This window comes from Peromyscus eremicus, chromosome 11, assembly GCF_949786415.1.
Source record: "Peromyscus eremicus chromosome 11, PerEre_H2_v1, whole genome shotgun sequence".
NCBI lineage: Eukaryota > Metazoa > Chordata > Mammalia > Rodentia > Cricetidae > Peromyscus > Peromyscus eremicus.
In genome coordinates, this window is record NC_081427.1 from 32224278 (window position 1) to 32236949 (window position 12672).

Sequence of the window (12672 nt, forward strand, 5' to 3'; positions counted from 1 at the left end):
CAAACTTTTCAGAAGTCTCATGCAACACTCACGCATGCGCATCTGTCTTTTATTTTTGCTTGGAACTAAGTCATGTGACTATATCATGTAAGGATGCAGGGCTGATCACGGAGAAACATAGTGGTTTTCTGGGTAGCAATTTACACCTCGAAAAATATTTGACAAAAACTGATAGTCTCTGTTTTAGACAGGGAATAAAGAAATGGACAATGTCTTCACTGACAATTTTACAGATAATTCAGTATGGCTTTTGCAGAAATACATTATTATAAGCAAGAAAAGGACGTGTTGTGCTCATAAAATATTGGCAAATGTTCATTACATTAGCCTAGGTCTCAGGATTTCTTCAAGAGAGTAAAGGTCGTAGCTCCAGAGAATTCAATAGGTATTTCATAGCAGGGACCGACCTATTTTTTAAATATGTTAAATTTCTAATTAAGAAACTATAAAAGTATTTTTAAATCAAATTAAATTTTTTTATTTGAGTGACTTAAATGATGCATAATATTATTTTTCTTTGACCACCCAACAGACAATAACTACACAAAATGGTTGGTTGTTTCTCTATAACTTAGTTATGGAAAAAGGCTTTGCAAATATTTAATGTAGACACCAGAAGTAATTTTAGGTCTAACACAGATTGATTTGAGTGCCGTTCCTTGAACTGGAAGACCATAGTTATTTCCAAGGTCTCCAGGGGACCTTGTATTTTCATGTTCACCTCTGTCTTTGGGCACCTGCTTCTACCAGTTGGATTTTTATATATCTTGTTCTTTGTCCATACAATATGGATCCTGAGATGGGGCTTGAATGCTTTTATATTAGTGTGAATGAACTATATCACATATATATGAGCAGATTTTAAGAGTTGATAGTGTTAGGATGAAAAGTCACGTAGCCACCAAACTTCTGAGTATGTTTTCTTGAGAATATCATTCCCATTTATGCTCACATTAATCCTTACTAACCACAAAACAACCTTGCTGGCTTCTCTGAATTCGAATACAGTGTGATGAAGCTGTCCCTGTCCCTAACCTCCTTGATATACTCATAATGCAATAACGCACAGTAGGCTCACTGCTATGATCTCATGTGCATACTGTGACTGCATTTGGTTGTCTCTGGTCTATGGTTTGCTTTTAGGATTGTAACAGTGAAAGCTAAAGAGTTTGGCAAGATGAAATGAAATGATAAATATAAAAAAACCCAAAATACTGTGTCTGCAAAATCTGTGAATGGCAGTCTTTAATAATGGCTAGGCATTATCATTGCACAACCTTCAACTGATATACTTTTTCTCACTGAGAAAAATACTCCTCCAGAGTAGAATGGTTTTAATTTAAATACAGAAGCATCCAGAATAGGAATTTAGGGGATGAGGTTAAGATAAGGATAGGCAATTGGGTTCTTCTTGGAGGTAGGTCAGTTCTTGTAACTGTGAAGTGGAAGGCTGAGGCTGGTCATGCAGGTGAGTGCTGAGTGCCAAACAGTGGTCAATGAATCCTACAGAAGAAAGACGTCATCTTCTCTTCTCAAATGTCAAACCCTCACCGAGCTAATTGGTCATAGTTTACACTGAGTTTCACAGCCTATCTGAGCAGTAAAACTGTGGGCACACCCCATATCCTGTATCCATCTGTCCTTTTGTTCTTCACCTTATTGTCTTCATCATTTTTTCCTTATCCAGACCTTCTTTTCTCCCTTTAGAAACTGTAAACCTGTTTAAACCTTTTATATTAATTGATCATGATTGGAGAACTGTAGTAATTACCTGTTCCTTAGGAACTATTACTTGCATTGGATAGATGATCATTTTCAGCTTTAAGAGCAGACAAACAATATTTGTCTGGACCTTCATATTTTGTTGTACTGAATGGATTTTCATTTTAAGAATACCATCCTTCTTAAATTATGCACACAAACCTGAATATTTTGCCCACCAGGCCATCTATGTTTGCCTCCATATAACTTTTCAAGTTAGTAAACAACCACCCCTCCACGATTTACTGTATGCCAGACACTGGGACAGATGCCTCCGATTAAATAAGACTCGGTTCCCTCCCTCAAGGAACACGTAGTACATCTGGAGAAGCAGCCCATAAAACTCACAAGACACAATGGAAATAATGGTCTAAAACATGTACAAATTCCCTGTGGCCTGTTCTCTTAAAGGGCTTGAAAGGTACATGCTCAGGCACAGGTAAGCAATGTTGCCCCTGATTTCTGAGTAGCTGTCTAAATTCTAGTGAAAGACATCTCATAATGCTTTTCAGAAGAAAGGCAGCAGTAAAATCATTGGTGATACTTCTCTGAATCCCATTAAAAAGCAATATTTTCTATGCTTTGAAGATTATTATAGTGCATTTTTGTCGCATATTCTAGATTCACTATATGACACTTATTCAAAATAGAGCAGTATCACTTTGAAGCAAAGCATTCCTTCCCTGATAATGATGACTAATGTTTCATTTAAAATGTCATTTCAGATGTAAGAGTCAAATTCCTGGACTCAAAGAGGCAAAGGTAACAGGACTTTCTGTAAAAGCACATGAGTGCAGAAAAATGAGAATTCCCTGTTTTTTTGTTTTTGTTTTTGTTTTTCCTATGAAGGAGGAGACAATTTCTTTGGTTTCTCACTGGTAGCCTGGCAAGAGAAATAGATTATATGGCCTTGAGAGGTCCTTAGTCCTTCCCCAGAAGAATAAAACACCCTTTTTATTGTAACCTTGGGAATGTGTGAAAGAAGGTGACCTCCTTTGCCCTCAAGAATATCTATCCCTGTACTTGAAATATTCACATACCCTGTAACCTCAGCTAAGATCACATGTTAGTGTGGAGAAAGCACGTAAGGATTGAAAAAGGTTTCATATTATTTTTATGTCTATTTGCATTTTAACTTATTCAGAAATATCAATTTCCTTCTCCGTGGAAAAGCAGATGCAAGAGCAGAATATAGGGGGAAAGTCATTGTTTGTATATGACCTGCAGGGTCTCCAAAACTGTGCTTCTCTGACTTGTTGACAAAAGCAGCTTCCCAGAGCCTGTGAACAACTTTGAGGATAAGACAAGAGGAAGTAAAGTGGGGATGTGATGTGTAGCAAGCAGAGGACTACGAGCATTTGCCATGTTGATAATAATGGGGGTGGTGAGGTGAAATGACCTGTAGAAGAGAATACTGACTTGACAGGATGGGAAATGACTGAGAAATTGGAGACCCATGTCATAGAAGAGAGTTAGGTCAATGAAAATGCTTGAAGTTAATAGACCTCTTAGGTTTTTTTTTTTTTTAAAGAAATTTGTAGTCTTTAATGTACGTGTTTAAATCAATAATATATTTGTGTTTCAAGTGTTTAAAAGGCTCATAAAGACACAGCATGAAAATGTTCCTTCCATCACTGTTCTCAGCCACTTAACCACAATCCCAGGAACAGCTGATGTCACAAGTTCTTGTGTATTCTTCCAGATATATTTTAAGCATATAATATGTCTACGACTGTTCTCTTTCTTTAACTATATGGAGGAGTTCCCAAGCCTGTGTTAACATGTTTATCATTAAGCCAACTGACAATGCCATGCTTTCCCAGTGCAGGTAGCTCAGACCATGAGAATTGGTCAAAATGTCAATGTCCTTTTTTGAAAGATGGAAAGGAAAATAGATCAATGCATGCAGTTGCTCAGATAAAGGTCATTATTGTTATTTGCATTGTATAAATGTTCCACAATTGCCCCCATCTCAAATTACTGGTCATACATTAAAATAATGGAGGCATACTGAATAAGAGGGTAAAAATTCAGTAGTAATATGATCTCAGTAAAGAATATCCCTTAGAGATACATTAGTTTTACACTTTATTACATAGAGTTGTTGCATTATTGGATGGTATTCAATTTTGAACTTTCAGGAAATTATTTTCAAAGTTGAGTTGAAAAGTAAACAAGTAGCCTTTAACTATTGATTTCTTATTACTAAGTCTATGGCATAGCCTGTCTCTCATTTACATTATAATGTGTCAAGGTGAAAAACTGCTTATTTTTCTGTTTAATGCTTAGAATATAATACTCTATAGACATGTGCTGAACAAATGAATTGTCTTATAAATAAATCACCCAGATCATCAATTATTGGTTTAATTCTCATATCTCACAACAGTAACTATTTCCATTTGAGCTCTGATTAAAATAAAGAGCTGGCATAATAATTCAGGTCCTAGAATTGTTGTCTCAACAGTGCATGACTCTGAGGTGGCAGTCTTAGGTGGGTTTTGTTAGGCTAAAGTTTAATGCAAACAAGTCATGAGCCTGAAGTTTTTTTTCTACTTTTAATTGCCCTACCTTCATTTTACAGAACAAACATCTACATATCCAGAAAAGAAAAAATGAAACAAGAGATTCACCAATTTAAGCCATTTTAAGACACAATGCTTTAACTCCATGGAGGTGGCATCTCCAATGTGCTTGTATTAGAGGGTTTGAGATGTATTAATTAATTGACCTTAAACGACGAGTCAATAAGCATAGCTCACATACTCAGCAAACAATGTGAGCATTTACAAATTAAAACAAGCTTCTGAAGAATTGTTCCTTAAGCACTATGGTTTCTGGGTTAGGGAAAAGAGAACAACATGCCTTGCTTTGTTATCAGGAGACTTTTATATTTGACATTATAAAGCAAGAGAAGCAAATGGCTTAAAAGGGTGAAAAGCCAATCTACCATGATGGATGACATTTGGAAGCTGATGTTATCATTTGCAATTTAAAATTCAGAAATGATAAAGCACAATCAAAGGGTCTTATTGAAATGTATGCATTTATCTGGGAAAACTAGACAGAGGGCTTTGAATTTGAAAGTTTATTCCTGCCCATTTCCACTCATATTTTATAAAATGTTTCTACATTCTACACACACAAAATGTATGTCCACTTTAAGAATATAAACAAGATTGCACACCTCTAGCCCACCAAAACAAAAGAGAGAGGGGGTCCAAATTAACAGAATCAGAAGCAAACAGGAAACATTACAAAAGATACCAAGAAAAATCAGAATACTGTAATGAATTCTCTAAAAACATGTATTCCATTAAGGTGGAAAATCTGAAAGAAGTAGATGACTTTCTAGATTCAGCCAAGCCACCAAAATTAAACCAAGAAAATATTAATACCTAAAGATACCCATAATAAATTGAAATAGTAATATAAAGTCTTCTAGCTAAAAAAAAAAATTCAGGACCAAATAGATTGACAGCAGAATTCTACCACTTTCAAAGAAGATCTACAGCCAGTCCTTCTTTAACTATTCAAAAGAAAGAAAGGAAGGAAGAAGGAAGGGAGGAAGGAAGGAAGGAAGGAAAGAAGGAAGGAAGGGGGAGGGAGAGGAGGGGGGAAGGGAAAAGGAGGGAGGGAGGGAGAGAAGCACTCCAAAGCTCTTTCTATGAAGCCAGTATCCCTGTAATACCAAAACAAGGTAAAGATACACAGAAAAGAAAACTACAGGCCAATATCCTTGATGAATATAGATTTTAAAATGCTCAAGAAAATGCTTGCAAACAGAATACAGACATACATAAAAAAAGATTTACACCATGACCAAGTTGGCTTTATCCCTAAAATGCAGGGATGGTTCAACATACACCAGTCAACAAACTCAATAAACCACAAAATGGACTTAAAAACAAAAATCTCATGATCATTTCAACAGATATCAAAAAAGCCTTTGGGGGGAAAAAACCTCAATGTCTTCATGATAACAGTTCTAGAGAAAGTGAGACTAGAGGAAACATGCTTCAACATAATAAAAGCTATAAATGAGAAACCCACAGCTAACATCATCCTATAGAAAAACTTAAAGCAATTTCCCCTAACTCAGGAATGAGACAGAAAAATCTATTAATCTCACTCATTTCCAATACTGCGCTCAAAGCACTAGCTAGAGCAATAAAGCAAGAGAAGATTAGAAGGATACAAAGAAGGAGGAAGAAATCACACTATCCTTTTTTTCAGATGGCATAACTATACATTAGAGATCCCCAAAATTCTACCAGAAAACATCTAGAAATTATGAACAGTTTTAGCACCATGGAAGGATAAAATATCAGCTATCAAGAATCAATAGGTCTTCTACACACCAACAAAAACATACAGAGAAGGGAGACATGGATACACTTTCTTTATTCAGTGTCCTCAAAGAAAATAAAATCTCTAGGAATAAAGTTAAGCAAGGAAGTGAATGACCTCTACAATGAAACTTTAAACTTCTAAGGAAATGGAGAAAGATACTAGAAAATGGAATGGCATCCCATGCTTAATGTTGATGGAATTAATATTGTGAAAATAATTATTTTACTGAAAGCTATTTATAGATTCAATGCAATCCCGATAAAATCCCCATCTCATTCTTCACAAAATAGAAGAAAAAACCTATTCTAGTATTCATTTAGAAACACAAAAGGTTCCGGATACAACAAACAATCCTGGGAGAAAGAAACAGTGTTGGAGGGCTTGCCATTCTAGACCTTAAGCTATATTGGGCAGAGTAACAACAAAGTGAGTAAGATAACAAGGATGTCTGAAACAGTTCTAAGGAATCACACTATTAACTAACTACCTAAAAACACCTATAATGTATGTACATCTATTAATGTACATATTATATGCATACATGCTATAGATAAAGTATACATATAGTAAATGAAATATGTATATTAATATACATATATTAAATGATAATTTCCTAACAAGGTGACAGTGTTCTCACTGAGAGTCAAAGACCATCTAATAAGAACCCAAACAGCAGGCATGAGAATTCTTTTGAGTCGTTGGTCAGGATGGTTCAAGAAACTATCAAAGCCATTTTCTGACCTTTCTACCATGGTTGAGATTTCTTGAGCATGCATCATGTGATTCTCTCTGTTGGTCATTTGTTTGCTCTATTCCTAATTAAAAATTGAGAAAAGTGAAAGAGGGGAGAAGTTGACCAATGGACACTAAGTGCTAATGTGCTATTGCCTAGTAGAATAACTTTTAATAAGTATTGTACTTAAAAATCTAGACAAAAGTATATTTGATATTGTCACCATGAAATAGTGATAGATATGGCTAAGTTTACTCTGATGTGACCATTACACAACATGTACATTTATTTAAATACAAGATGCTGCCCATTAATATATATAATGTTGTTTTAACCCATCAGCTAAAAATCAAAATAACATTGAAAATGAAATAAAAAGCAGAATATCAGAGGGCTTTGTTCTCCTGGTGTCATCCCTTCTGGCTCTTATAATGTGTCTGCCTCCTCTTCTTGTGGGCTCCCTGAGCTCTGAAGGGAGGGAATTTATGGAGACATCATGTCTGGCTGTGGGTCTCTGTATTTGTTTCCATCTGCTGCAGGAGGAAGCTGCCTGATGATGGCTGAGCAAGGTACTGATCAATGTCATTAGCAGAATGTCATTAGAAATCCTTTTATTGCTGTATTGTTTTTGGTTTTGTTTTTTAGAACAATAGTATTTGGGTTTACCCTAGGTCCCTGGGATACACAGTCTCAGGTTCTTGGTCACCTAAACAGTATTGGTTATGAGTTCCATTTCATGGAGTGGGCCTTAAGTCAAATTAGATGTTGGTTGGTTACTCTCACAAATTTCGTTCCACCTTTGCTGTAGCGTATCTTGCAGGCAGAACACCAGGGTAAATCAAAGGTTTTGTAGCTGGATTGGTGTTTATGTTTCTCATATTGTAGCCTTCAGAGTACCTTTCAAAACCAAAGAGACTAGAACATAGAGGTGAGCGTTCTATGTAGGCAGAAGCTTGGCCTACTCATGTTCAATGAATTGTGTAGATGTTGTCTTCATCCATGGGGCACCACTGTCAATTTTTCGAGAGCAATGTATTGTCTTGGCAACCTTCTGGGTTGTTTGTGAATTTCCATGGGACCCCTTTTCTCAACAACTCGATTGGATGTAACCCAGTACCAGTACTGGAAACTTTGTTTGGTAACAAGAGATGGCCACTTGGGACTCCAACTCCCCCATTATTTGGTGACTTCATTAGGATCATTTTTATATTTTTTAAGAAGTTTTCACTGCACTAGATTTCCATACCACCTCTCAAATGCCCCTCTATTCTAACTGTCTCTACCCACATTCCAGTCCCCTCCACTCCAATCCTCCTGTAAAATCTATTTTCCCCTTCCACAGAGATCCATGTGACCTTCTAGTCCAGTGTTTCTCAATCTTCCTAATGCTGAGGCCTTTTAATACAGTTCTCATGTTATGGTGATCCCCTAACCATAAAATTATTTTTGTTGCTCCTTCATAACTGCAATTTTGCTCTTGTTAATGTGGTGGTTTTAAAAGGTATGGCTCCATTAGGTTCATGTGCTTGAATGCTTGGCCCATAGGGAATGGTACTATAAGGTATGACCTTGTTGGAGTAGGTGTGGCCTTGTTGGAGGAAGTGCGTCACTGTAGGGGTGGGCTTTGAGGTCTTATATGCTCAAGCTAGGCCTAGTATTGCAGTCTCTTGCTGCCTGTGGTTCATGATGTAGCACTCGCAGCTCCTTCTCCAGCACCATGCCTGTCTGCATGCTGTCATGCTTCTTGCCATGATGATAATGGGCTAAACTTCTGAAACTGTAAGCCAGCTCTAATGAAATGTTTTCCCCTATAAGAGTTGCCATGGTCATGATGTCTCTTCATAGCAGTAAAATCCTAACTAAGACAATTATGAATAACAATGTAAATATTTTTGGAGATAGAAGTTTGACAAAAAATAGGAATGCACAGCTTGAGAACCACTGCCTTATTTCCTTCCTCTGTACCACCTAACCTCTCGAGGTCTATGAATTATTGTTTGGTTGTCCTTTGCTTAATGACTAATGTCCACCTATAAGTGAATACATATGATATTTATCTTCATAGTTTTGGGTTTCCTCATTCAGGATGATTTTTTTCCTAGTCCCATCCATTTGACTGCAAATTTCATGATGTCATTTGAACAGTTGAGTAATACTCCATTGTGTAAATGGACCACACTTTCTTTATTCATTCTTTTGTTGAGGGACATCTAAGTTGTTCCCATTTCCGGCTATGGTGAACAGAGCAGCATGAACTCTCAGAGACTGAAGCAGCAAGGACAGGGCCTGCACACTGCATCAGGTCTTCTGTGTGTATTTATGGTTTTCAGCTTAGTGTTTTTAATGGGGCTCCTGAGTGTGTGAATGAGTTGGTCTCCGATTCTTAGTCTTTCTCTTAGGCTCTTTTCCTTCTGTTTGTTTGCCTTGTCTAACATCAATGTGATGGTTTTTGTTTTACATTATTACACTTGTTTTGTTTTGTTGTCATCTAGTAGAAGCCTGTTCTTTTCTAACAGAGGATAGAAAGAGCAGATCTGGATGGGAAGGAAGGTGGAGAGGAACTGGGAGGAGCAGAGAGAGATAAAACTAATCAGTATATATTATGAGAGAAGACTCTATTTTCAATAAAAGGGGAAAATAAAAATTTAAAAGTAACATTAATCACATGAAAGTAAATGAAAATACGCTCAGTATATACTGGGGATTCTGCTGTGGGTCAGTAAATATATCATGCTATGTGGTTATACATAAGTCTTCTGGAAAGGGACCCTATCTGGTGATGCCAAGAGATATTTTCAGTAAAATCTTATCAGAATATACCCAGTTTTATTTCTTCATAAATAAACTCTTTGCCTACTTCTGACCATTCTCTTCACTTTTTGTGAAGGAATCTAGGACTGTTCAGGGAAACATAATAGGCATCAGTTCTTGGGGGATTTATTAAGGCAACTCCATGTAGTTAAAAGGGAGGTTTATTTTATTTTGGGGTAACTTACAAGTAAGGGGATAGATTACAGGATCCAGGAGAGGTGAAGTGCAGTCCAGCAGTGTTCTCTGGATAACTCTGCTCGGTTTATCATCTAGCATCCAGGATCACCAGGAACCAAGAGTGCTGGCACATCCAGATCTCAGGTTTTAAGGGCTCCTGTCTCTGCCCCGCCTCAGGGGAGGTCATAGGCATGACAGTTACCAGAAGCCTCGCTGGGGGTAGTACTTCCAGGTCAAAGCTGGAACAGCTACCCACTACAATCAACAGTGTTGGGTTTATGTCTTTCCTGGTCTGGATTTGACAAATTGACAATTCTAGTCTTTTGTGAAAGATTGGATTGCACTGTGCTCTTTGTTCAGCTTTCTTGTAGTTACTCTCAGATGAACAGAGCAAAATATTCTCTTTCTTCCTTCTTTACAAATGCTGCAAGAAAAAGCACCCAGTGATTTGTACGATTGGCAACTGCAACCATTGCTCTGGGCAGATTGAAAAAAAAATATGAAGAAAGAAAAAAATCCTCTTGTTCTCCTTAACATAATCCAGAAGTGGTTGTTCACCTGCCTTACGGTCAGGGCATGGATTTCTCTGCTACTCTGTGATCTAATTCAGAACAGAAACAGCTGCTGTATTTCAAATGATTTATAAAAAATAACTGATTGCAGTAGATACCATCTGACATCAGTGGAATCATCAATAAGCAGTTACCAGTCTACTCAGTTAAAGACATTTCACCTCAATGTACAGATACATAAATCCTTAATTCCTTCTTCCTTCCTTCTTTCCTTCCTTCTTTCTTTCCTTCCTTCTTTCCTTCCTTCCTTCTTTCCTTCATTCCTTCCTTCCTTCGTTCCTTCCTTCCTTCGTTCCTTCCTTCCTTTCCAGAAACTATCATCATTCCCTATTGGACAGTAATTATCAACAGTCATTTAGCAAACACATGGATGTGGCCAATGTTTAAATTCTTCTGACTAATCCCTGATAAATAATCCTGTGCAAGAGACTAGCTATCTTTTAAAAAAGATTCCTCTTCTGTGGCTATGGTAGACAAGGACTTTTGAAGAGACCTCATGAACATTCTCAGGAGAATCTTGTAGAATTTCCCAACCCACAGACTAGCTCTTACTCTATTGGTTTCCAATGACAGGCTTTTGCCTTGAAACTTCTAGAAATGATTGATGCAGGAAGCTACAAGACTGAATAGTAAACAACATGAGGCTGAATCTTCTTTAAAATTTGTTGAAGAAATTGGAGCTCATTTATAGAGGCAGATATGAACATTAAACTATCAGATGGGAGACTTGAGGGTACAGTTCAGTTGACAGTGTGTTTACATAGTGTCCTACTTAGGATTTCTATTGCTAGGAAGAGACACTATGACCACAGCAGCTCTCATAAAGAAAAACATCTAATTGTGGTGGCTTGCTTACAGTTCAGAGCTTTAGTCCATTATTGTCATGGCGGGAAGCAAGGCAGCATGTAGGCAAACATGGTGCTGGAGCTGAAAGTCCTTACAACTTGATCCTAAGGCAACAAGAAGTGAACTGTCTCACTGAGCATGGCTTGAGAATATATGAGACATCAAAGCCCACCTCCATAGTGGAACACTTTCTCCAAGACCACACCTACTCCAACAAGGCCACTTTCTAATAGTGCTACTCCCTTGTGGACCATTTTCTCTCAAACCACCACACCTAGCATGTGCAAAATCCTGGGTTCAATCCCTAGGACCACGTAAAACAGAGCATAGTGGTAAATACCGGTAATTCTAGCATTGATGACAAGTTACAGCTCAGGTTGGACTATATGAAACATGGTCATCTATCTTTCATCTATCTATCTATTTATCTATCTTTCTTTCTATCTATCTGTCTATCTATCTATCTATCTATCTATCTATTCTCTATAATCAATCAATCTTCTATTTCTCCATAATCTATCAATCTATCTTCTATTTCTCTATACTCTATCTATCTATCTATCTATCTATCTATCTATCTATCTATCTATCTATCTATCTATCTATCATCTGTCTATCTATCCACCTATCATTTATCTATCTATCATCTATCTATATATCTATCTGTATTTTAGAAGTCATTCAAGGCCTGAATTGCAAGTCTTCAAAGTCTACTATCACATTTTTATAAAATGTTCCTGGCCCTTTCCTCCAGATAGAGTATCATTTCCATTCATTGGGATCATACTGAGCTTTGCCATTCTGCCCATGACTTTGAAGGAATCTTAGTGCATCACTTTGGTATCAGACTCCTTTCCTTTCTATTCAGACTATAGGTTTTTTCACCTTAACAAAAGAATGCCTTCTTGACTGTTGTTCACAAGTGTCCACTCCATGTTTCATTATACCTGGTTTTAATCCTAATAAAATAAAAATCTGGTTGTGTGAGCCTCTTGCCTGACAATCACCAATGTCTTGCTGTGCAAGAAGTCTCCCATCCCATGTTCCTTAACCAGGTTAGCTCATCTATATACTAGCAAGAGGCCAATTGACAAGTATGCATATCTTGTTTATATCTGCATTTACAGGATACAGTACAGAATCTGATAAATAGTGGCACTAAATTAAATATTAATTCAACAAATGAATGATAGTCTAGTTATTAATTGAGACTGATTTTTCTGACAGCAAGTGAAGCTTTGGGCAGCACATCACTCTTTTTAGTAAAATTTCTTTTTTTTAAAACTTCTCTTCACAGTAGGAAGCCATGTGTATATGGCAAGATAAACTCTGCTGCTGGCCACTTAAGATAAGAGGAGATCTTGTGATGCTGAACTTGTGTTAGTTAATTGCCCAGGAGAAGTTGGACTTTGTTCTTTT